At 44.2% G+C, this 24951-nt stretch overlaps 1 protein-coding gene across 2 annotated transcripts in view; it reads left to right on the top strand.

Moving 5' to 3' along the window:
• The window catches only part of JAM2 (junctional adhesion molecule 2), a 323144-nt gene that overhangs the window by 55212 nt on the left and 242981 nt on the right, over positions 1-24951 (top strand). The gene's annotated exons all lie outside the window — the stretch shown is intronic.

The following is a 24951-nucleotide window of genomic DNA, read 5'->3' as shown; positions in this document are numbered from 1 at the left end:
TCCTGACTTCTTGTGAAGGAAATTAGTTCCAAGTAAGCCATACCATTTTTAAGTGTTGAATCTTAAGTCTCTGCAGGGCTCGATAATACAGAGGACCCGGCAAAATTACTTGGATAGACGACGCCAGGAGGTCCACAACCCTGGCTATCGACCTCAAGGATTCAGTCTGTTTGGATAATGCAGACCTCAATTCTTTCTTGATGTTGCAAATCTTCTGGGCTGGCAGTATCAAGAAGGAGAGGGCTGAGTCTATTTGAAACCCCTGAAAATCTATCCTCTGGGAAGGTAGAAGAATGAATTTCTGGACATTGATAAGGAATCCCAATTCCTGTAACCTCTGGGTGGTCCAAAAAAAAGGTGGATCCGCAGAGTCTCGGGATCTTGCACCTTCATCTTGCGCCTTCAACAGGAGATCGTCTAGGTATATGATCAGGCTGACTCTGAGCGACTCTACCAGTGGTCTCATCACCTTAGAAAAACACCAGTGGGCTGATGACAGCCCGAAAAGGAGAACTTTGAATTCTAGACAGTGTTCTCACAATAGGAATTGTAAGAACCTCCTGTGAGGAGGCAAAAAGGGCACTGCCAGGTAAGCACCATTGAGGTCCAGCCAGACCATCCATTCGCCTTCTAGCAGAATGTCTCTCAGCATGTGAATTCCCTCAATTTTGAAGTGCCTGTACAGAATCCAGAAGTTGAAATCTTGAAGGTTTAAGACCAGGTCATGACCTCCGCCCTTCTTGACTACTAGAAAAATAGGGCTGAAGAAAAATAGGGCGCAGATGTGGCGTGGAAAAGCAAACTGCTCCTTTGTGTAACAAAGCTTAGATTTCTGTGTCTATAAAAGACTTTTCTACTTGTGTAAAAATACCTCTGTTTTTGAGGTGCGCACTGTTTGGGGCTACCGTAGAACTCCAGCTTGAAACATTGAACTGTTTCCAGTACCCAAGGTTCGCCGGTAATTTGTGTCCAATTGTTTAGAAATAACCCCACTCTGCCCTCTAGAGTCACCTCTGAATAATGGATAAGTCTTACCAGAATATCCTGAGTCCTGGATAGCTACTTGCTGTCCTCTACGGGGACCCTGTCAAAATTCGGGCGGGCCATGGCCACCCCTGGGTCGTTAGGGGTAGAAGGTGGATTCCAAGGAGTCACCTTGCCCACCTACTCTTTCTCTGGAATAGTACACTTGCTAAGAGCTTGAGAAGGAGCCTCGGCCCTGTACGCCCCCTCCTTAACATCCGGCCGTGGTTAGAAGGCCTCTCTTAAAAACCTTCTGTAGGGACATTTATGCTTTAATGAAGATGGAATAAGTGGAGCAGAATCTTGCTAGTTCTTTTGCAAAGGAACCCGTAAGCAGACGTCCCTCTGCTACTGAGGCTGCCTCAGAAGCAGCTAGATCATTCAGTTTGGGATCAGTTTGCATCAATATCAAACGTCTGCGTTCAGTAGAAATAGCGCAGTTGGTATTACTGAGTTGGCAGAGGGCTCTTTGTGCCCAGCCCATAAGAACATTCGTATCAACAGAGGAATTGGAGTCTTTAGCATAGTAGGCTAGATTGAGGATTTTGGTTAAAGAGCCAGATATCTCTGAGCATTTGTCTTGGCATTTGCATCAAGCCCTGTCAAGACCCTTTTTGGGGTCCTTAGCATATATTTTCATAAAGGTAACCATAGTAAGATCAACTTCAGGGTTGTCCATGACTTTTCCCTTTTAAGTCAGGTCTGGTGCATTCAGACCTCCTTGTCAAAACTCTTGTTGACTGGAAGTATTTTGCCACCTCCGTGGGAGGGGTCCAATTCAAAGCTCTGGGGTGAATTATCTCTGTAGGTTTAAAAGTGAGTAACTTAGGGGTTGTAGCAGCAGGCTTTTTGACCCATTTGCTGGAGCCTGGTTTCTGGGAGTCATCTGAATCAGTGAGGGCTTTGCCCCTTTGGAAGTGTCAGATTTTCTTTTTTATAACCAAATTTTATTGTTTTAGAAAAGGGTACAAATAAAGTATACAAATAACTTACAAACCTTGGTCTATTTCACACCGACTGGACAGTTGATTCTGATCTAGCAATTAAGTGCTCGAGACATCCATAAGAAGTCACTTCATCACAGTTTGCCAAGACCGAGATAGAGGAGAAAGGAGCATGTGTATTCATTTGGTCTGAGCTCCTTTAACTTAGCTTAGGAGTCCCACCCATTTTCCCCATATTCTTTCATACTTATGAGGGCATCCCCTTGATTCATACACCACTTTTTCTTGGGCTGCACACCAGTCCACCCCCCTTTTCCATTTCTGCAGAGAGGGACCTTTGGTGTTCTTCCAAGTGGCTGTTATATCTCTCTTTGCAACCGCAGTCGCCGTTCCAACCAATGTTTTATCTGTTCTAGATCCCTCCATGTCACTCATCATCCCCAATAGTATCGTTTTGGGGGTCAGTACCTGTGATGATCCCAAGGCTTTATTCAGCTCTTGATTTATTCCCTTCCAGAACCTCTGAATCACGGGCGGGACCATATCATATGATAGAAGTCAGCTTTGTCCTCCTTGCATCGTGGGCATCGACTAGAACCGAGGGCACCCATCTTGTACATTCTATCTGGAGTCAGATATGCTTTGTGTAAGAAGTAGAATTGTGTCACCCTCAACCTCGTCGACACCACCAGCGTCCGGGGGGGCCATCAGTGCCTCCACCCAGTCTTCCTCTTCAAGTGGTCCCACCCATTTCTCCCAACCCTTCTTAAGGTGGTCTAGGTCCCCGGGTGCGTTTGTGGTCAGCATTTTATAGATTTGGGAGACACCCTTCCTCCCCAGGCTGCCCATTAGTATTTTGGCTTCAACCGGGTTGAACTCCGGTATTTGGGATGTTTCTTTCAAGTGCCTAGTGAGGGCATGTCGGAGCTGGAGGTATTTAAAGAATTGTTTCGGGGATAGCTGGAACTCTTGCTGCATTTCTTGAAAGGACTTCATCAAACTTGCTTTCCATACATCCCCAACCAAGGATATTCCCAGTGTGTCCCAATTCCCGAATCCCTCCAACCTGGCCATCTCTCTCAGCCAACTGCCATGCCACAGCGGTGTTTGCCGGGTAACCACTTTGCTCCAGCCAGTATGCCTTAGAGCCGCTCTCCATGCCAAGAATACCGCTCTGGTGATGGGCTCCAGATCCTTGGGGATCGGAGCCCCATATAACACATCTAGGATACGGGGATATCCTAAAGCGTCTAATTCTACCTGATATGCTGGGTCTGACCAACCTCCGTTGAACCAATCATGCACCACCAGGAGTTGTGTCGCCAGATAGTACAGGTAGGGGTCTGCCATGCCCAATCCCCCGTCATATACTTCTCTTCGGCAGTTCCGGGCTTCTACTCTATGTCTCGCCCCTCCCCACATAAAGGAGGTGGTGATTCCATGATATTAAAGGGTAAGTTCTGGACCACATATAAGAGGCGTGGTAGGATCATCATCTTGTACAGGGCTATATGGCCCAGAATATTCAGAGGCAGTGAATGCCAATGCTTAAAGTCTTCCCGTATACGAGACATCAGTGTGTTTAGATTCAGGGACCAGGACAACTCAGGGAGCAGTGTGACCCATATCCCTAAGTATTTAAAACTTAGTCAACGCAGTGGAACCGCCCTCTGCCAGTCAAAGCAGTCTCTTGACTCCGTCAGAGGGACCAGCACCGATTTGGACGGGTTCATTTTGAGCCCCGAGGTCTCCTCAAAGTGTTGCAGTAACTGGAAGCTTCGGGGTCCGGTCACTCCCGGGTCCGCCATGTATAGTAGGACATCATCCGCGTATAAGCCCACTCAGTCTTCACAAGAGGGGCCCCATCTCCAACCCTGGTAAATCGGATCTTCTCTCAACATTCCCACCAATGGCTCAATGGCCAGAGCAGAGAGGGGAGAGGGGGCAGCCCTGTCGTGTTCCCCTATGTATCGGAAAGGCCGAGGACAAGACTTCGTTGACCCGCACCCACGCCATGGGTCTGGTATACAAGGCCTGAACCAGTCTACGAAGCCGTGGCCCAAAGCCGGCCCGCCGGAGTACCGCGAAAAGGAATTCCCAGTTAACTGAGTCAAATGCCTTTTCAAAGTCGATGAATAGGAGAGCCAGTTGCTGGGTCAAACGGTGTCGCCCTGCAAGAGCCACCTGGAGCCTTTGTATACAGTGGCGCGTGCTACATCCGGTCATGAAGCCGCACCGATCTGGGTGCACCAGTAAGGGCATCACCCTTTTGAGCCGTGAGGCCAGCATTGTGGCATAGATCTTTACCTCACTGTTGATGAGAGATATGGGACTGTAGTCCGCGCAGGAGAGGGAGGGGGGTTGGGTCTTAGGCAGTACAACAATGGTGGCAATGTCTAGTCCGTCTGGAAAGAAGCCCTTTTGGTCCACCTCAGTATAGAGATTCATTAGGTGGGGAACCAGTTCCCCTTTGAGTCTTTTATAGTATTCTGGAGGAAACCCATTGGGCCCGGGAGTTTTCCCCACCCCCCATTGCCGCTATGGAGCTACAGAGCCCGTACATCCACAGTGGGCAGAACCGGGAGTGAAGAGTCCGCCAGGAACCCGTCTGGGGAGTCCCTAACCTCTGGACTTGTCGCTCGGTATAGGGCCTTATAGAATTCGGTAAATGTTTTGGCCACCTCTTGGAGCTCCACCACTCGTTCTCCCCGTTCATTGCATATCTCAGGGACGATTCGGGGAGCCTGTTGTTGGGAAATCAACCAATACAGTAGTTTCCCTGTTTTATTACCCCAACCGTATACTCGAGCCGTGGAGGCGCGCCACATGTGTTTTGCCGTTTCTAGGGATAGACTACGTATTTCCTCCTGAATCAGCAAGAGGTTTCTGGTTATTTGTTCATCTGAGTGTGATTCCTGTTCTATCTCAAGAAGAGTGGCACGAGCTTCCAGTTGAGTGATTCGGGAGTCGCGGGCGCACTCCCGAGCACGGATCAGGCCCTTGGCTATCCCTCTCATTACTACCTTACTTGCAGCTCATAGGGTTCCCGGTGATCTCACTGAGCCCTCATTAGTGTTGAAGTAATCGCGCAACGACACCCTTAAGCTATCTACAACTTCCTCGTCTTGCAAATGCCATGCATTTAGTCTCCATATGGGGCGGATCAGCATGTCGGCAAAGCCCATCCTGAGCCGAACCGGCGCGTGGTCCGAGATCCCACGCGGTAGGATCTCGATGTGGGAGAGGTGTCCACATTCCCTGGCTGACACAAACACCAGGTCTATTCTGGACTGTGTGCTGTGGGCTGCCGACCTATGCGTGAATTGTTTGCTTCTCTGGTGCCACGCCCTCCATGCATCGCAGAGCCCTGTTGATGCCATCCATCCTTCCAGAATAGTGGCCAATGCCTGTCTATGAGCTGAGGGTCCCCCGCTCGTATCTAGTCCTGGGTTTGGGACTGCATTGAAATCGCCCCCTATTACCGTTTTCCCAGGGGGTATTTCTGCTAATAACCTTGTCAGAGCTTCTAGAGTTTTACGCACCATGTTTGGGGGAGCAAAAGCGCTCACAATATTCATTGTCTGGCCCTCTACCATGCCTGAGATTGCCACGTACCTCCCTAGCGGGTCTCTCCATTCTTGTCTCACCACCATAGGTAGGGAGTGATGCAGCAATACAGCAACCCCCGTTGAGCCTCTGGTAAACCCTGCATGGAATACCCTGTCAAATCCCTTGCGGGCTAAGAAGGGGGACTGACTCCCCATGAGATGTGTTTCCTGCATCAGGAGTATGTTAGGTTTATGTCTATGAATGTAAGTGAGCACTCCTGATCTCTTAATCTTGTCAAGGAGCCCATTGACGTTCCATGATATTATGTGAGTCATCCCCATTCCTCCCCTCCCACCCATCCGTACCCTGACCCCAGCGATTTCTCCCTTGGTTCTTTCCTAGTGTTTCTGTGTCTGAATGTCCTATTACTATTGTTCCCGGCCAATAGTGGAGACCATAGACCTACATTAACTATACAGAACAATAACAGCCTCTTGGCTGGATAGAACCAAACATGTCCCCCAACTCCCATCCCACCCCATACTTCCCCCCCAGAAGCATCTGTCGCCCAATACCAACAGCCCATTCCCCAACATAACGAGCTGATAACTGTTAGTGTCTGAGCTATGGTGGACCCCTCCATTTTTGCGGATTAAGAAGTGTTAAGTTTTGTAATGCTTGAACCCAAGCTCCATGACCATCTCCTGGTCTTTGGCCTTTCTGGTCCATCTTTCCTCTCTCCGGAGGAGGACTCACATCACTGGACTCTGTGAGAGATCAGTGTCATCTACTGTTCCGGGGAGCTGTTCTCCAGGATCTGGGGGGCTCCGGTTCACTTCCTTGTCTCTCGGTCTCACTTCTACCCCAGGCCTTTGGGTTGATTCTTCCGCGGATCCTTGGGGGGAACCTAAGATCGACTCTCCCCCTTCCCTGCGCCTCCTGGAACGAGTTCTCCGGCGGGACCCCCGGGGCCGTCGCAGCTGGTTGCTCCTTTGCTGGCCCGAGGGTGCCAGCCGCCGCTCTCCCCCATGAAGACCCATCGGGACCTCTTCGGTTAGCTACTTCCAGGCCTGATCGGGGATTCAAAGAAGTGGGTCTTGTTGCTGTGAACCACCCTTAGCTTAGCCGGGAAGAGAAGACGGTACGGCACCTCCATCGCCCTTAGTTTTTGTTTAATTTCTATAAACGAGCGGCGTTGCATTTGAACATCTTTGGTGTAATCTGGAAACACCATAACTTTGGTCCCATCACAATGCAGGTCTCCTTTTGATCTTGCCGCTTGGAGTCTCGCATCTCTGTCTCTGAAGTTGAAAAGTCTAAGGATCACTGGCCTCGGTGGAGAGCCTGGGGGGGGTCTGGCCTGCAGGGCCCGATGGGCGCGTTCGATCGCAAACCAGGGTGTCAAAAGATCCCGGGGCAGCCAGGACCGGAACCAGTCCTCCAGGAATATGGCCAGGGAGGATGCGGCGGTGTTTTCGGGCAGTCCCACAATTCTGAGGTTGTTGCGGCGGGATCTATTTTCAGCATCTTCTGCCCTTCGGTATAGTTCCGCTGTCCGAGTTGTTAGTGTTGATACCTGTGTTTTGAGGCCCGCCAGATCGTCTTCCACCGTGGAGATCCTGGACTCCGTTTCTGCAATCCTTGCTGTAGCATTGCGAAGGTCTTGGCGTACCAGGGCCACGTCCACCCTCACTTCTCCAATTTTGCCTTCCACCGCCTCTTGGGAGGACTGTATTGCTTGAAGAATAGCTGCCAGGTCACTGTTCCCGGCTTGTATTCTTTCGCCATTTTCTGTCTTTCGGTCATCTTTCGAGGCTCCACTGGGCCCCGTGGCGAATTTGTCGATGCGTGTCTGCGCTGTCGCGGGGCGGGTTTGCCTATCTTTGCCCATTTTAACTACCTTGTGGGTTATTTCCATGCCGCTTACTCCTCAATTTCTGCCGGAGTGCCCATTTCTACCATTGTGCTCACTTCCGCTGGTTTGTCTTAATTCGTCCTTTAATCACATGGGCGTCAGTCTTTCTTCATGCCAGCCTTGCCGATAGGATCCGTTCTTCACCTCGTCCACCTCACACCCCCAGATCCTGATCTCCCAGTGACCGAGGGTTATTAGTCATGTGGGGGGGGGGGAAAGACAAGTCGCTCCCCCCTTCCTCCAAGGCCCCAACGTCTTCCCCAGTATGTCCTGAGAGGGGGGGGGGGGGAGCCCGGGTTAGCAGCCGCTCACCAGCGCAGAGGGGAAGAGGAGGAAGCAGCGAGAAGGCCACCACTACCTGCCTTCGTCTTTCGGGCACTCCCAGCACTCTCCGGGTCCTCAGGTTCATCCCAGTCCCTCCGATTCGGCGCTGCCCCCCGCCGTCCACGGGGGTACGGGCCTCACCCAGCTGAGGCCTCTAGGCTCTGTCGCTTCCCGTCTTCTGCGCACCTGCCATTTGGGCGCAAGACATCTTAAGCCGAGGATCTCCTCTCTCTCTCCCTCAGTTTGCCAAGTATCGTCGGACCTGCGCGCTGTCTTTATGGTTCTTTTTCCTTTTCAGGCCGGTCGCCCGTGATCCAGATCAATGGCACTCCACCGGCAGAGTTTATGCGCTCGGAGCGCCCACCATTTTGAGTGCGGGACGCTCCGTCCGTTCTCTGCTCCCCCTGGGTCTGCGAACTCCGGACTACGACTCTTTTGCCCTGGGGGCTGCCCTGATCTTCCTCCGTCTCTCCCCTCCTCCGGGGAGGGCTGATTTGTGCGCGTTTCTCGAGCGGATGACGGAGGGGTCCGGAGCACCTTTAAGGTGCGACCGCCATCTTGACGCTCAAGCCACGCCCCCGGAAGTGTCAGATTTAACTTGCGAATCATGATCCTCCGGTGGTAGGGAAGAGCTATAGTCGTGTTTGTTAGCTCGTTTGCAGCATAATTTTTCAAAAGCTTCTAAGTGAGCCTCAGATTGAGTTTTTGTGGCCTCATTACCTTTACCTGAGTGGTTAGCATCTTCCCCAGCAACTGGGCGACCAGGCATCTAACCTTGATTGCATACGTAATAAAATAATTGCCCCATAAAGGGGCCCAGAGCGCTGACCAGGGCATCATTCACAGACTGTTGGACTCTGAAATCCAGTGCCTTCACCAGGTTCAATTTCAACAGACTGTTGGTTTCATCAGGATAATATTCCCCTTCTGCCCCTTAAGGGTCCCACTGAGCCATTCTCCTGTTGAAGTTTTTAATGTGAAGGTGAGCAGGAGAGAAAAGAGGGAGTGAAGCCCCAGCCAGGCAAATACAAAGCCTCAAATAAAATGTGGAGGGACCTGCCTGGGACACTCTAGGCTGGTGCCTTGCTCAATTTTACAACCCTGAGCCTTCCCAGCAGGGTGTCACAAGGGGAGTATTGCCAATGAGCGCTTGGCAGAGACGAGCACAGACTGAAAGAAACAAGTGTCCATTGGCCCACTCTGCAACATGTGCACGCGAGAAAACAATGGCCTTAAAAAGAGTACTGAGTTCCTGTGTTCTCAAGAAAGAACACATCCACCTCCCGTTCCACCAAAGGTAATAACGCATCGGCTAAAGAGTTGATCTTTGAAATTATCAGCATATGCGAGGTGCTAAACAAGAGGAGCTTGCTGAATTGTGTCGCCAATCCTCAAACCGAGTTGCCATAACATGCATAAAAACAAGTAATGGAGACCACTTATCTGGCTGCGCAGCAGCAAATAAAGAGAAATTGTGTTTGAGACAGTCGGTATTTATACTAAAGGATACTCCCTTGTGATTGAGGCATGTGATGTGAGTGTACTTGTTCATGGGTATTGTAGTTTAATCGTTTTTCTTGTTTGATTGGCTGCTGAAAATTCTAGTAAAAGAAAGAGAAGCATAATCTGAGCCTCTGGTCCCGACATAGAATTGAATTTTGATCTAAAAAATGCCTTGTGTGCTCCTTTGTTTAATTTGGATGCTCAAAAACAGATGCAAAGTGGGCCTATATATTGTATGACCACTTTGTTGTATGAGCCTCCAGGCTTGAAGTTGTAAAATACAGTTGAGCTGTGCAACATGGAAGTCTGAGTGTAAAGAAGAATAGAAGTGAACCAAACAATAAATATAAATTTTTATATAGGGTTTTAGATCTATCTATGTAGTGCCTTTTCTAAGCACTTTACATAATAGGCTTTAGTATTACCTAATGGTATTTAGTGTGCAAAACTCTGAGGATAGAGTGGTTAGTAGTAGTTGACCGGATTCAAACTTGTGACAAGCAGATTACAGGGAATATCAGTTGCGAGCATTAAATCACGAAGACATCTTGCCACCAAATGGTTTGCTGGGCTGGTACATGTTTTTTTTTTCCTTATTTTCTTACACAGTTAGTAATACACCTAATAAAGTGCTTCAATCTGAACAGTTCTTGAAAACATTTGAACATTTGTTGTAAGGTATAGCAAGCAGGAAACTTTTTGTTAAATTAAATCGGCTATCATTTTCATGCAATGCTTCCTAATGCAAATATTAAGAGCAGTTTGAGTAAAATCATATTACAAGTATATGGAAAAAGTGCTTTTTCAAATATTGTACGGTAGTAAAGATGTTTCTGAGAACCATTTCCATTGTTCAGTGAAACTCTTCTAGTTGAATGCATTTCCCTGTACGTACCTGACCTAGTGTTAACATTAGCAAATGACTCTGACCCTAAGGAGAATTAGGAGAAAGGCAGCAGGGAATGAGAGAGGCTGGATACATGGGAGCTCAGTTGATCCATCTCCCACATATTCTGCCTCTCTCATTCCCTGCTGCCTTTCTCCTAATTCTCCTTAGGGTCAGAGGCATTTGACACTTTCGCTTGATAGTTCTGTGTTCCTCATTTATGCATTTTTGTAGGTATTGCTTCCACCTTCTGCAGTCGAGATCTGTTGAGACCGGTGAAGGGTGTAGCCTTCCTCATCTGCCTGGTCATTAGTGAAACCCAGAATCACAGGTTTATCACCTCTGCTCTCTTCATAACTACTCACCATCATTTCCCCTCATGTCCGTCCTTTCTGTTCTTGGAAGCCGTGGCGCCAGCCACACATCTGAAGCCCAAGTCCCCTGAACTTAGCTAACTCCCAGACCTATACTACTACACCTGCTGCTGGATCCTACCTGCTCCTGAACGAAGAATGCAGAGTCCTGATTCACTGCAATCGCGTGATCTGCTGGGAACCAACCTGCAAACCAGAGTCTGAAGCAGCCCTCTCTGTAAGTCCCACTTCATTGGAATGGAACAAGTAAAGTCGGTGGGCTCCTTTTCATATTGCTCTCGGGCAGATAAACTCCAATCCTTGGAGGAGGACCCAGTGCTCTATAGGGATGACATTTTATTTTAAAGATATCATCACACAAGATATTAAGGAACAGAATCAACACGTGATATTGGAACAAATTAGACTTATGGAGGCGAGCAAGAAGGCATGAAATAAGAAATAACAGAAACAATATAAAGGCCTGGATATCCTGAGAAAGCTAGAGGACCACTGTGATATTACAAAATATGGGTGTGTGGGGCCAGTGGAGAGGATATATTATATATCAGATTTAATATATTTTGTAGGAAACGTAGCAGTAAATATGAAAGCTACCAATCGGTAAAATCAGAGCCTTCAAAAGAGAGGGACAGCACAAAGCCTCTTTGCTTCCTACCCACCATGCCTATCCTATCAAGAGATTATTGTTAAGGCATGGGCAAAGTGGGCTGTTACCCAGGACCCCCCCTTCCAAGTCCCCCTGGAAAAGTGAACATTTTCTATAGCTTCTGTGTTTTGTATCTTAACCTTTAACGTGTAATTCAATATTGTTAGTCTACATAGCACTCAAATTAACAAAAAAGGGTGATAAAATTCAAGTTGTTTAAATAGGAAGACCCCAAAATAACTCTTACGCGAGGCCCCAAAATCCTTAAGATGGTACTGCCTCCATAATGTATTTTATTTGCATGAAAAACAGAGATTACGAGTCCATTATATCCTATGGAACTCGTAATACGGCTGGTGGTATATCCATCACTTTACCGTCACTTTTGGGATGGATTAACACCTCCTCCAAAGTTGTAATCAGGCCCATAGTGTTGTTCACACTGTCCATGAACTTCTGTTAAGCTACCTCCGAGCCAGACTCCTTATATTTTAAATGTTCACGCTTTCCTTCCTGATCCTCATTGGAGTTGAACTGTAGGTAATTGCTTCATTATTTACTAGTGCTCTGGGGCATTGAGGTATATCAAGACGTAGTGGAGTGGCACTTCCAGCTATAAGCATGTTACATGTGCTGCAGTATGGCTGGTGGAATTTTCACTGCCAAAATGTGGTGTTGATTTCCCCCAAAAAACAGACTTTTGAGGGGAATAAGAGAGTTATGTTGTAAATTTTAGACCTCAATATTACTGTGACTCAAAAGCAAAGGAGGTAGCCTGTAAAGAGATTAGTAGTCAAGCTTGACAAAGAAGAAGACCGTCCAAACTTCAGATAAAGATAAGGCAGCTATTCCGATTCTGGTGGTGAACAGCATTTTCCTAAAGGCATAGCCAGTATTTTGGAAGGTTATGGAGCTGATTTGCCATGGTAGGAAGAATGTGCCTTTTGATAACCAAATGATTAACAATATGGTCATATAGAGATGATGAAAAATACAACATTGAAATAGAAAAGAAGGTTACATTTCAATTAGAAACTATGAAGTAATCACATGTGTGGCTCCTAAAGAATAATACAATTCATACAGTTGCAGGTTCTACTCAGGTTATGCCCTGTAGCATATCACACTAAGGGCATGGCGCCACATAAAACATACACTGTACATTTAAGATTATTTTGGATATACTTTGACTGCCAAAATACATAACTTGAGCACAGAGGTCATTCTGTTTTCCATCCAGTTATGATAAGAGCACATTACAAATACTCTAGCTGACCATGGTAATTTAATCAATTTAGTTATTTTTATGATTCTTATTCAAGATAATGCACATCACGTTGATATAACCGACAATATAAAATTGCCCTATGAATATCTGAAGTTCAGAGACGTCTTCCCCCTGAAGAAACTTTCAGTATTGACTGGTCCCAGGCTTCATTATTTGAAATTGATGTGGAAAAAGGAGAAAAAGAGACTGTTAGAGCAGCAAAAGCTCTCTGAGAATCTGAAACTGAATATCTGACAAATTACACTCATGAATCCGTAGCTCCATCAGTTCTCTATTTCATCTAGGAAAAAATATAGAGAATAAATACTCCTTATTGATTGCAGATGTCCTAATTAGTATTACTAATAGGCATACTCTGTCTGATTGCAGTTCTTTTAGAAAATTAGGATTAGTAATGGTGGAGACAAGCACGTGATAGTGGAAACACAAGGGAGAGATGTGCGAGCAGAGGACGCAGGCAGACATGAAAGCAGAGGTTGCACACGGAGCAGACGTGGGGTGGTTGAGCCATTTGAGAGCTGGAGGAGACCTGGCGTTGGAGAGGGTGGACATGATTTTTTACTGTGTCGCCAGAACCCGCCAGACCCCACCAACAGCCACCAGATACAGCAATAATGCTGCACCTGCCCTTAAACATGCCTGCCGGCCTGCCATGCTCTGCCACACCCCACTGACCGGTGCATGCTGCTTGTCAGTCATTGACCGCTGGAAATTGTTTGGGATCAGAGCACTCAGCAGAATCAGTAAAGGTGGAGGCAGAGGTCAACGGTAAGGCTCGGTTCGTGAGCAGCCACCTAGTGATATTTCTCCTAAAAAGTTAGCTGATAAAGGGGGACTAGGAGGCATTGGAGCGGGGTGTATTAGGCTCTTGCAGTGTGGGGGTCTCAAAGTAACTGGGAGCGCCCAGCCTAGAGGTTGGTGTGGCTTGTGCCTGAGGTGATCCACCTCTCAAATCCCCACCCAATTAATTGCTTGTCTTTGGTCACTCGTCCTTGGTATTCAGGTTGCTGACTATGTGCAGCTCACTACTTTGCCACCTCTCCAGGACTGCCAGGGAGTTCTAGGGGCAGAGGGACAGAGATAGGGAGCCACAAAGACACAAGCTATTTTGGTAGCACTCCAATAGTGCTGGAAAAAATCGAATCCAACGGAGGTCTGAGTTGTGGCTGAAGTTTTAGATCTTTGATGTCCTTGTGAGCTCTACGGCTTATGTGGTTCAATTGCTAAATATTGTACCATCGGTAATCACTACAACCATTTTAATTAACTAACCCCTTTCCCAAAGTTAATCAGGGTGGTCATACTTAATCCTGGAGTGTTAGAGGATCTGATGAGATTGATTGGTAGGAGGCAGGACATCTACAGCCAGGACGTGTCTTGTTATGGAACATTCATAGGTTTAAATGTTTTACGGAAGTGGGAAATTATAAAAAGAGCTTAGTAATTAACCTGTATTGTTCTTCAGAAACCTGGCTGATAGTGCCCTGTAGTTGAGGGTTTTGTTTGCGTATTGCAAAATGCTGTGGCTGCAATCAGAGGAAGACCTGCAGGTGGACTGTTAATCTTGGTACCAGTTCACTGCCGGACCAAAGTAGTTAAGTTGTAAACCTCTCGTACATGGGTTCCTGCTTGCCTAATTAACCGGTTTTTAATGATGTTGCAGAGCTGAAATAAATGGTCTGTCTTAACATATATGTTTGACCAACCTGCTCTGTACTGAGTGAACTGCTGAATTTGGTCAGTGATGTGCAAAACATTGTTATTTGATTATCCTAATGCTCTTTTCATTGTGCGGGGAGACTTTAATGAAAAATTAGTGTTTAAAGTTTGGATGAGCTGTCTGCATTAAATATCCCTGACCATACTTTTGAGAATTGTTAATGAACGATGTAATGATGATATTCCTCTTGCCAGAACCTTTAAATGTGGTAACAGTTGAAGCCCCATTGACAGTGTTCATGCCAATACAACAGTTTCAAAGGGTAAAAAGTTTGAGTTCTTGATTTAGGGCCTAGTTATTACAGTGCACTTAGTTTAGAGCGTAAAGATCCCTTTGTGTCTTGAGTTAATGCAATTTTGTCCCCTGAGGTAGTTTACCATCAAAGATTCTGGGTCTTGATAACAAAAGGCTCACTTCAGGCTTTATCCTTAATTCAATTTGAGCTTCTGTATTTGGAAGTAGGAGAGGATGACATTGGTTGGCATGGCAGATTGATGAAGCAACTGTTAGCCTGTTTTAATCTGGCAAAGGTTGGACCAACGTCAGTTTGTGGTCATAGAGAAAAGGGGAATGACTGGTTTGATGATGATTGTCAAGAGGGGAGGAGAATTGTGAATAATTATTGTTGACATTTTAATACACATAAAAATAACTTAAATATAAGAGAAGCGACGGAGGCTTCAAAACTAGTATATCATAACTTATGTGCCTACAAGAAAAGGGAATTTTATTAAGTTGGGAAGTAACCTTATCAACTATTGGAAGGAACAATAGCAAGAGGTTTTGGAAACTGGTGAATTTGGTTACTTCTATTTCTCCATCCTCCCTGGAGGCATAGGTAACTGAGGATGATTGATATTTATTTACCTATTCACTTTATGCTGCGGCATACCCTCCAATAGTGGAAAACATCTGAGGCCCTGTGGGACCTCCTGGTAAAACTACACAGTAATAACTGGGTGCAGGTAGAACTCAACTGGGCAGGAAGCTTGTAGAGGAAAATTCCTGTAGAGAATGGTCTATGCCAGGGATGAGTTGTAGCTGCCCTGTTTAATGTATTCATTGCAGACCTCTCTCAGGTATTAAGTCCTACTCATAGTTTTTCTCCTAAGTTTGGGGGCAGGCATACGAGTTGTCTTTGTATGTTGACGATCTGGTGGTGATGGATGTTACTTCCATTGGGCTGCAACTCAAATTAAATGCATTAAGCTCTTACTGCCTAGAGAATAAATTGATGATCAATATTGAGAAGACAAAGACTTTGCTATTTGCAAAGCAGAAAGGGAGATTCTCTTGGTTTCTAGGCAACATGTGGCTGACTCAGGTCTGGGATTATAAATACTTAGGGAAGATCTTTTCAGACGATCTAAGAGGGGATAAACATCTGGCGAGTTGGAGGTTAACATTGATGACTAAGTGAGAGTTTTGAAGTGGTTTGACTGCAAATATGATAATTTTACATTTGAGCTACTAAGTAAAGTCATAAAGAGTAAGATAATTCCTCAGTTTTTGTATCGAGCGGAGGTGTTACCAATGGATGGACAGTGGTATAGGAGGTGTTGGAAAGTAGTATCCTGAAATCAGTGTTTGACTTACCAAAAAATGCAATGATTCAAGCCATAAGGAGAGAGTTGGACTGTAGCCCAGATGTAAGGGCCCTTCAATATACTTTTTTGATTAAAAATGAACTCCCCTGGAGTAAATTATCTATGCAAATGCTCCTCGAGGCAATGCCAATCTTCCCTGATAAGAGGAACCCAGTGAAAGTCATTTTGGAATTACTTGGTTTGCCAAATGTATGCTTGGAAGGGGTCGAAATGAAACAAATCAGTCAAACAAAGTGCACTCCAAGGCGTTGTGCTGAGGAAACTAGCCGGAGTGAAGATCTACAATACTTGATGAGTATGAGATCTTTTGTGCCTTTTTTACTATCTCAAGAGGACCCTTACCTCTTTCTGTCTTTACACAGTCTCCCAGCCATGACTTTGCGAAAAGAAATACTGTGCCTGAGGCTAGGCATTGATCTGGGGTGGTGGATGCCAGGTCTGAAAGTGCAGATAGTTGAGAAGTATTGTCAGTTCCCATGTAAGCAGGGCAAACGATTTTCAGTGAGCTACCTATTGGAGGATTGTGTTTTTTTTGGGGGGGAAGGGGAATAAGAATGTCCTGCAACCAATAAAAAAATAAATATCGGATACGGTTTAGAGAAATGGGTTGAATTTGGTGTTTGGTTCGAGACATCAAGGTATAGTCATTGCCATCGTCCTATATTTGCCCAAAATTGAATCATCTGATGGCAGGGTTTCCCCTCACCAGCTGCCCTAGATAGCACCTTGGGTTCTGTCTTGGGACATAGGGAAGATCTTTGAATTAATTGAGAGTATGCAGATCGAAATATGGGGGTGAGTTTTTAGGCTTTTTGTAATGCTGACCTTGCGCAAGGCACTTTATCATAGATGTAATTGAAACGTTATACTGCTTATTTTTAAATGGGGCTAATAGTTCTTATTTGAATATGACGTATGTTTATGAAAGTGTTCTGCTGTAGATTCACCTAGGATGTACTTTTAAAAGTTATTTTAAATATGGATTGTCCTCTTGCCGGCTTATGCAATATTAATCTTGCCGCATGCACTTGCTTATTTACTTAAATAATCAAAACTAGCTTTGTATACTATTTGGCTCAAGCTGATGCACCTCTTAATTTGATGTGTATCGTATAAATGGGTTTTTGAAGACCCCAACCTCCCCGACGCACTTTCTTTCATTTCAGAAGGTATTTCATACATTGAGGTATATTTGTTTTTAGGTTGTGTCTAATGTATCGATGTGCTTCAATATTTTTTATTGGAGATTTTATGATATTTCTAAAAGTATTATATCAATGAATTTAAACATCATGTTACATTTCTGTAAGAATGTATTTCTTGGGAATAAGGAATTTGATTGATTGAAGATCGGCAATCTCTACCCAAAAGTTGCCTTGTCAACTGGTATGCATATGGCAGCATGGTTAGTGGACGGTTGCTTTTTGCAAAACATTTTACTTTATGTACCTGATGAGGCCTTTCGGTCTGTGCAGTGGCCACAATATTTGGATGTTTCTGCCATAAATACTAATGCTACAAACTCTTCTAAACTAGCAGTTACCATGGCATAAAGGAATGCTCATACCGCTGTCGTATGTTATTTTTACATATGAAAGGTCACATGCATGGCTGGTAGGGCTGGGCCAGAGCTGGTCCCAAACAATCCATATCCTGGTAGACAGTTGCCTTCGCTCAGTCTCTACCAGCCTTACAGGGGCATGGTTTGCTGGTTGTTGTCTTCATTTCTCTATGGATCTTTATCTTAGTGTGTTCTGCTTTAACTAAATTGTGCCCGTAGGGCATTGTGTGTAAGCATATACACCCTGATGCCATGGTGACAGTAATTCCTCCATTGGCCTTACAGAACGGCTTCTAAGTAGATTTAAATTAACCCTGTAGCAAACATGAATATTTAATCCCCTCATTGCATTTGAAAAGAAAAAATAGTGCATTTAGAAACTTGTTACAGGTCTATATATCACTACATCAGTTTTGAACATGTTTTGTTTTCAAACATATTTATTATTTGCATCTTGCAGATTGCAACAGCTTGTTGTTAGTTGGGATTCTGGAATGGTACAAGTTCACACGTGGCAACGATAGCAACTATCAGGGGTATGTATACTAGGAGTTTAGAGTTCAGTAAGAGAGAGGAGGCATACATTTAGGTTAGCAAACGGGAGATACCTGTTTCCCAAAATTACCAATCCCTTGAGATTGTTCTCCTTTCATAAATAAAATGCCTAAAGAAGAGGAGATTGAAAAATAATTGAAATATTTAGCGAGCACAAGTGCTCACGCATACCACCGCCACCTTGCCACAAGCATACACAAACAGCAGCACGTACAACATTAAAACAAGGAATACGAACTCTTAAAATAGCCCAGACCTGTCGGTTCTAGTGCTGCTGCTTGTTTTGGAAAGGGGCCTCCTATTGCATCCGGTATACAATGTTTCCTGGCGCGATCAAGACTCTGTCTGACTTCCTTTACACATCAAAGTTGTAAAAGCTCTACGTTACCAAAGAATGCTATTCTTGATAACACAACTTACTTAGAAGGCTGGTACCCGCTGAATATAACATGCCTGGATGCTTAACACTTCTATTCAGTAGGCTGGTAAGGGGCTCTGCCCTAATCGGAAACAAGTAGCTGAATAACAGATGCCATTTTCCAACTTTGTGTTTTAATGTTACTGTGAAGACAGCTTTTCAGGACGTGAAATATGATACGGGTCTCCAAACTGGATATTTTTGAAAGTTTTTCAAGTACTAAACCACAGTGTCCCGATGAATTTATTCTTCACTATAGAAATCTGTCACAGTGAGAGTCGAGAGAGGTTATCCATGGACATATTCGTTTTAGGTCTGGGCTAGAAATAGCTTTAGCTAGCTCAAAAGCCTCAAGTAATAAACTATCTTAAAATAAGTACGTAGGTAGTGGATCTTTGGATCATCCCTCTTCATCCATTAGTCTGTTCAGTTGTCATTCACATTTTGCTTCAGCCCACCACAGAATACATAATGAGACAATGTGTAAGCTCACCTTATCCTTTGACTTTCTGGCTTTGTGAGTGCTGGCATTTCTCCTGACCACATTCATACATCAAGCCACAAAAATGAGTTTGCCAGTGTGTTTTTTTCGCTATCCATTCGTCATCAAGGATCAGGAGTGCTTCTTCTCTGAACTCCATTCTGAAACCGTGGGCATGGGTGTGTCCTGTCACCAATTGTGAGTTTCTTCCATTGTCAATGTTTTTTTTTTTTTTTAAACATGTTGCACAGCAGCTTAAGTAACATGACGTAAGGTAAATAAAAACAAAGTTCTATTGTGCTGCCATTGTTGACTGCCCCATAGCACATCATTTTTATTTACTTAAACCCATGTTGCACAGCAGCCAATGCTGCTGTGCAACATGTTTTAAAACCATCAATAGGTCTTGCATATGCGAAACCTGTTGTCTTTACCAGTGCCAGTTATTTATTTGGGCATATGCTTGCAGTCTAAAAAATAGCCATCACACCAGTTTATCAATGCAAAAGCTATTGTGTAGTGGTTGCTTCGAGATACAAACCGGGATTGCTATGGTCTCTAGCATTCTCTCTGATAAGCAAACTGATTTATTGGGAAAAAGTATTCATCCATAGGTTGTACATTACATATTTGTGTATTGCTAGAAGTTACTTTTTGTAATTGTTTTAATGATCATTCTATTAACATGAAATACGTCTTTACACAGATTCCATGAAAATCGACAATGATCACAGTTCCACTTGTGCAATGCAACAAAATGAGAAAATGCAGCAAAAAGCAATGCACTAACCCATTCTGTCTGACTAATTGCAAAAAACAATCCAATTGACTTCAAGAGGAAGTACAAATTCACTGAAATCCGGTAGCAAACATTCCCCTTCTTGTTGCAACCTAATGCTTAAAGGAGTATCACCCGTTTGGAGTCTTTTTCGTTTAAGTACTCAACTAAACAGGGTTAGGAATCTTATCATTGGTGTGCAATTAAGGCATCTATTCTTGCTACGTAGTCAATCGTTGGTTACAGTATATCAACCAAAGAACACTGAGCACTATTTATAGCATAGTTTGTTTCAGTGGCAAGTTCATTCCAGATCAAATCCTTTGGTACCATTGTGTTAGTTGTCAGTGGGATCTTCAGTTTGTGCGCTGTTGTTAGTGTTAGCAGTGCCCAGTAGGCAGCCAACACGTGTAGGGGTAGATCTGAACTCTGTTTCCTAATCTCATCTAGGCTACCTAGGTGGATTTGGTAATGGGTAAAACAAAACATTCTTTAACTACATTAAGAACTCCTTCCAAATATTAATCATTTAGAGTATCACCATCCAATATAAAACCATGTTCAACTTCCCTGCGTTTAATTTAGCTTTCCATGGAAGTGGCTTTACCTTTTATGCTACATTATTTTTGTAGAGTGTGACGTCCTAACATGCCACGGTATTCCTGGACTTCCTTGTGTTTTCCCCTCAATATGCTTGAATGTCACCACTTACATCCAAGGTGCTCACTGTTTTTTTTATCATCATCAGACAACAAGACAGTTTTGTTCTAATGATGAACTCAAAGCCTACCCACATCCTTATTAAAGAGTGGCTATAGAGCCCTTGAATCATGAAACGGAGAGACTAACGGTTGATGAGAGCTGAGATTCTAATCAGAGGCATAGGCTATTTTATCTAAACCACAGAGAGAGTGGTCTACAGATCCTGGGGCTGATTTAGAACTCAGTGGACGTCTTACTCCGACACAGCGGTGACAGATATACCGTCCGCCAAGATCTAAATCCCATTATATTCTATGGGATTTAGATTTCGGCAGAAGTCCGCTGAGTTATATATCAGACCCTCTGTCTATAATCTGTGTATTCCTTGATATCTGTAGTCCCTCACTTGCCCCTGAACATGTGTAGTGTGCTGGGCATTGATACAGTGATCAGTACAAATGAAGTCCTCGGTGAGGGCATGTTGCATAAAGCCCAAGATGGTGGTTTCATAAATCAGATTAAGTGATTCCAACTTGTTCTTGGAGCAACACTGTCATTTGCACCTTAGAGGCCTACTAGTGTGAATGGAGATGCTTACATAGGTCCCTGATTGCTGGTGCTGTAAAGGCTTGTATGGTGGAACCACGCATGCCGAAACAACGCATGCCTTAATGCAGTCGGAGCCATGAACGCGTTGTTTTCTGAGCATGCCTTTACCACGAATTTCATTGTAAAAGCATGCCTAGTAAATGCATGTGTGGAAATGGCATGCGAAATGGCATGAGTGGTTCTTTCATGTAAAGGCCCTAAACCCTCCCCCCAAATACTTAAACGACCCCAACCCCCCTGACCTAAACCCTAAATAAAACTAACCCAACCACCTCACCCCTGCCCCTACAAACTAAAGGACCCTGACCACCCCACCCACCCAGAACCCTAAAAAAATAAAAACTACCCAACTCCACATCCCTGCCCCATAAAACTAAACTACCCTGACCCCCCCACCCTGAGCCCTGATATCTTCCCCCTAATAAGTAAACTACCCGACACCCCCAAGCACCCTAAGCCCTAAAAAAAAACAATTCTAAGCCCCCCACCCTGCCCCCACAAACTAAATTACCCTGACCCCCCCACCTGCCCTGAGCCCTAAAAAGAAAACTACCCCGAACCCTCACCACTTGCTCTAAAAACTAAAGTACCCCAACACCCCGCCCGCCTTAAGCCCTAAATCCACCCCTCCGCTAAAAACACACCAACCCTGCCCCAACCCCACTTACCTCACTGCATCCTCTCCCAATCCTGCCTCCTCTTCTATACTCCCTCCTCCGACCCTTCCTTAAACCTTTCCCCACCCCTTTAAAAATAAACTACTCCGTCTTCCGCCCTAAGCCTTAAATAAATAAAAATATCCAAATCAACTCACTCTGGCCTTTTGAAAAAAATAAATAAATAGCCCGACCTTCCCCCCCCCCCCCCCAAAGCCTTAAAAAAAAAAAAAAAACCCTACCCCTTAAAAAAAAATGTAAACAAAATTGCCCAATCCCCTTCCCCCCCCACCCACCCCAATCCCTGCCCCAGCCCCACTTAACTCACTGCGTCCTCCGCGTCCTGTCCCAAAGAACGCATGTCTTTTTCTGTACCTAAACCACGCATATGTGTAGTTTAACATATGCATGGTTAAGGCACAGAAAAAGCCATGCGTTGACCCGGCAAGTGTGGCTAAGATTGTGTGAGAAACGTCTGCGTTGTTAAGGTTCGTTTTACAGACACTTTGTACATAGTATCTTCCTGATTTCCTGCAACGTCAAATTGTCTTTATATGAGTGTACAATTTAAATACAGATTCCTATGTTTTGACACTTGGTTTATTTTTTCAGTTTGTTTTCTGTTACAATAATGAAAACAATATTGCTTCAAAAAACAAAAACACCCTACTTCCTGGCTGCAACACAAAGCAGCACATGTTCTTTGAAGGAACAGGTGCTGCTTTTAAAAAATGTTTCCTGTTTAGAAAAACACCGGGGTAGCATGCACAGCTTCCCCTTTCAGCTTCTTTAAAGAAACTAACTTTTGAGGGGTTTCCGACCGCATTTCTGTACACGGACCGTTGAAGCACCTCATTGCAGTTCACAGTTGGGAGAGAACATCCATTTTATGGCCCTTCCTTAATGCGATTCGGGCAAGTTGGTAAAACCTTGGTATCACCTTTTTGTGATTTAAGGAAGCTTTTGGGAAATACATTTATTAGATACTAGAAAGACATTTTGTGCTCGCAAGCACTATGATTTTGCAGATCAAAGGGTTTAGGATGGCAAATTGTTTTTGTACATCAGACCCTTTTCCACATAAGGTAAATTGTTACTGTAATTACTGTCAAATTCTCAGGCTTTTATAGTGTCAGGTATAGAAGATGCCAAAGTGACTTGTGTATAGACATTAGCTGTGATTGGGAAGGAGGTATGAGGATGGGGGTGAGTGGTTGTGTGTGTGTGCAAAGAACCAGGAACTCCCAGGCAGGATTGGCCTGTCGCATTTGGACGGAATACATCTTTCTTAGACTAGTAACCAGGGCTGAAACTTAGGAATGCTTATTTTTAAGTCTGGCATTAGTCAAAAGCTTTTGATTTTACTAAAATATGTTTAATATACTTAAATATAGGGGCTTTCAGCCACCTTACTTCATCCATTGATCTATTGTCATTCACAGTTTGCTTCTGCCTACAACAGCACATAGCATGGGACAATGATTCAGCCTACTAAGCCACTGCTTAATGTCATTTAGAGAGAATGCATTTTGCTCTCACACAAGGAGCACTTCTGCAAACATGCTAGTTCCCTTCAATGCCAGTGCTTTTTGTTTTTACTTTATAATTACTTTAGTCTGGTGTTTGCAGCCTAATGTGATTACAGATCACGTCTGATATGCATTGTCTTTATCAGATCTCATCTGCTGCCTATGCTGTTGTAAATTCCTTTTGAAGTGTTTTACTTTTCTGACTGCTGCTGTTTCACAGCATACCAGATTGTGTCAATTTGAAGCTGTTCGGTATTAAGATATCATATTTTTACTCTTTCTCTCCTTCTTTCTGCTCTAATTTATTTCCTTCCTTCTCTTCCTCGTGTCTTTTTTAATTCTGGCCAGTTTTTTTCATTCTTTTTTTCTTCTTTCTCTTTCTTTTGTTCTTTCTCTTGCCTTGTTTTTGTTTAAAAAAAATAAATAAATGTTTTTGGCACAGAAAATTATTTTGTTAATTTGAGGGCTCTACATATTTCCAAATAACAAGGTTTTACAAAAACCATAAAAAACAAAACCACAATTGCCAGAAGGCTGGCAGCCAACACAACACCTATTGACTTTGCCAATGGTTGTTTTTCTCTGAGCCCTAAAACAGTGGCTAGTGCCTTTTCATTTTAAATTACAAAGCAGAGTAGTGTTTCTGGAGTGGAGCTCGGGCAGAGTTAATAAACCAGGGCAAAGCTGATGTCTCCCAGGACAGTGTTTATGCAGAATTTGTGATGACCGAGAAATAGATTAGATAGATTACCAAGGTCTTCTAATGTACACCCTCGTTGATGTCTACTCTATAACAGCAGATAGAACCTTTTAAGTGCCGGAATAGCCAGAAAAAGGGCTTGAAGGCTACTAGCATACTTCACACTCTGATGGTAGAATAGTCTAAAATAAATGGGGAGAAATATAGATGAAACCTTTAAAGGCTAAAGACCTCATCTGTTTATTATGATACATAACAACAAAGGCAGTAGACTTTACATATTTCTAGTGACAAGCATATGTTAGACCCATTGGGCCTTTAGGGTGGATTTTCATTACATTGTTTTAAGGATTGTAGATTGATATTTTGTAACAGGGATTCTCACATGTTACCCAAGGACAAGGGTTTAGATGTTGGTACACCCTAATGACAAACCCTTGGAGTAGACAATTTGTACAATGAGAATTTTAGGAAGTATTGTATATTGCTTTGCCAACTGTAATTTTGTACATATTTGTAGTTCTGTGGCGGCTTGTGGGCACGCTTATGCAGAATACAGTAAGCCTGAGACGATTGTGATGACAGGCCAATGAAAAAGGCTAGAGGCCTGATTAATTATTTGGAAAATGTTATGTCAGATTCTGTTGGTCTGATATGTGTGTTATAATTATTAATAGTAAAGGCAATAGGTTGAACTTATTTATGGTGAAATATATATATATATACTAAAGCCTATAGGCCTTTAAGGGTGGATTGATATTATACTGTAATAATGCCTATAGACAGGCATTTTTTATGTGAAATCTCACCAGTTACAGTAAGAAACAAGGATTGTGGAGCTGGTTACTTCCTTTTGCAAATTGCGAGGATAGAGGATTTGCACTGTGATAATCCATGCTACACCATCAAAGGAGGGCTGCCTGATCTTCTGTCTGACTGCCTCGTTTACTAAAGCAAATGTTTAAAACAATACATACATCAATGCTCATTGGATCAGCTCTCTTCTTTCAGTTCAGTCATCAGTCACATTCTGCTTTCCCCATGACAGCATAAACCATGGGGCAATGGGTTAGCCTGTTTCTGCCATTGACTCCATTGCCCTGTGAGTAAAGGTATTTTTCCTGACCACAGGTACACATCAACCTGAAAATGAGTGCACTTTGGTTCAGGCTGATAGCTC

The sequence above is a fragment of the Pleurodeles waltl genome, chromosome 8 (genome assembly GCF_031143425.1).
Source record: "Pleurodeles waltl isolate 20211129_DDA chromosome 8, aPleWal1.hap1.20221129, whole genome shotgun sequence".
Lineage (NCBI taxonomy): Eukaryota > Metazoa > Chordata > Amphibia > Caudata > Salamandridae > Pleurodeles > Pleurodeles waltl.
The sequence above is the reverse complement of the archived record's forward strand: the minus strand, read 5'-3'. Positions and strand labels throughout refer to the sequence as shown.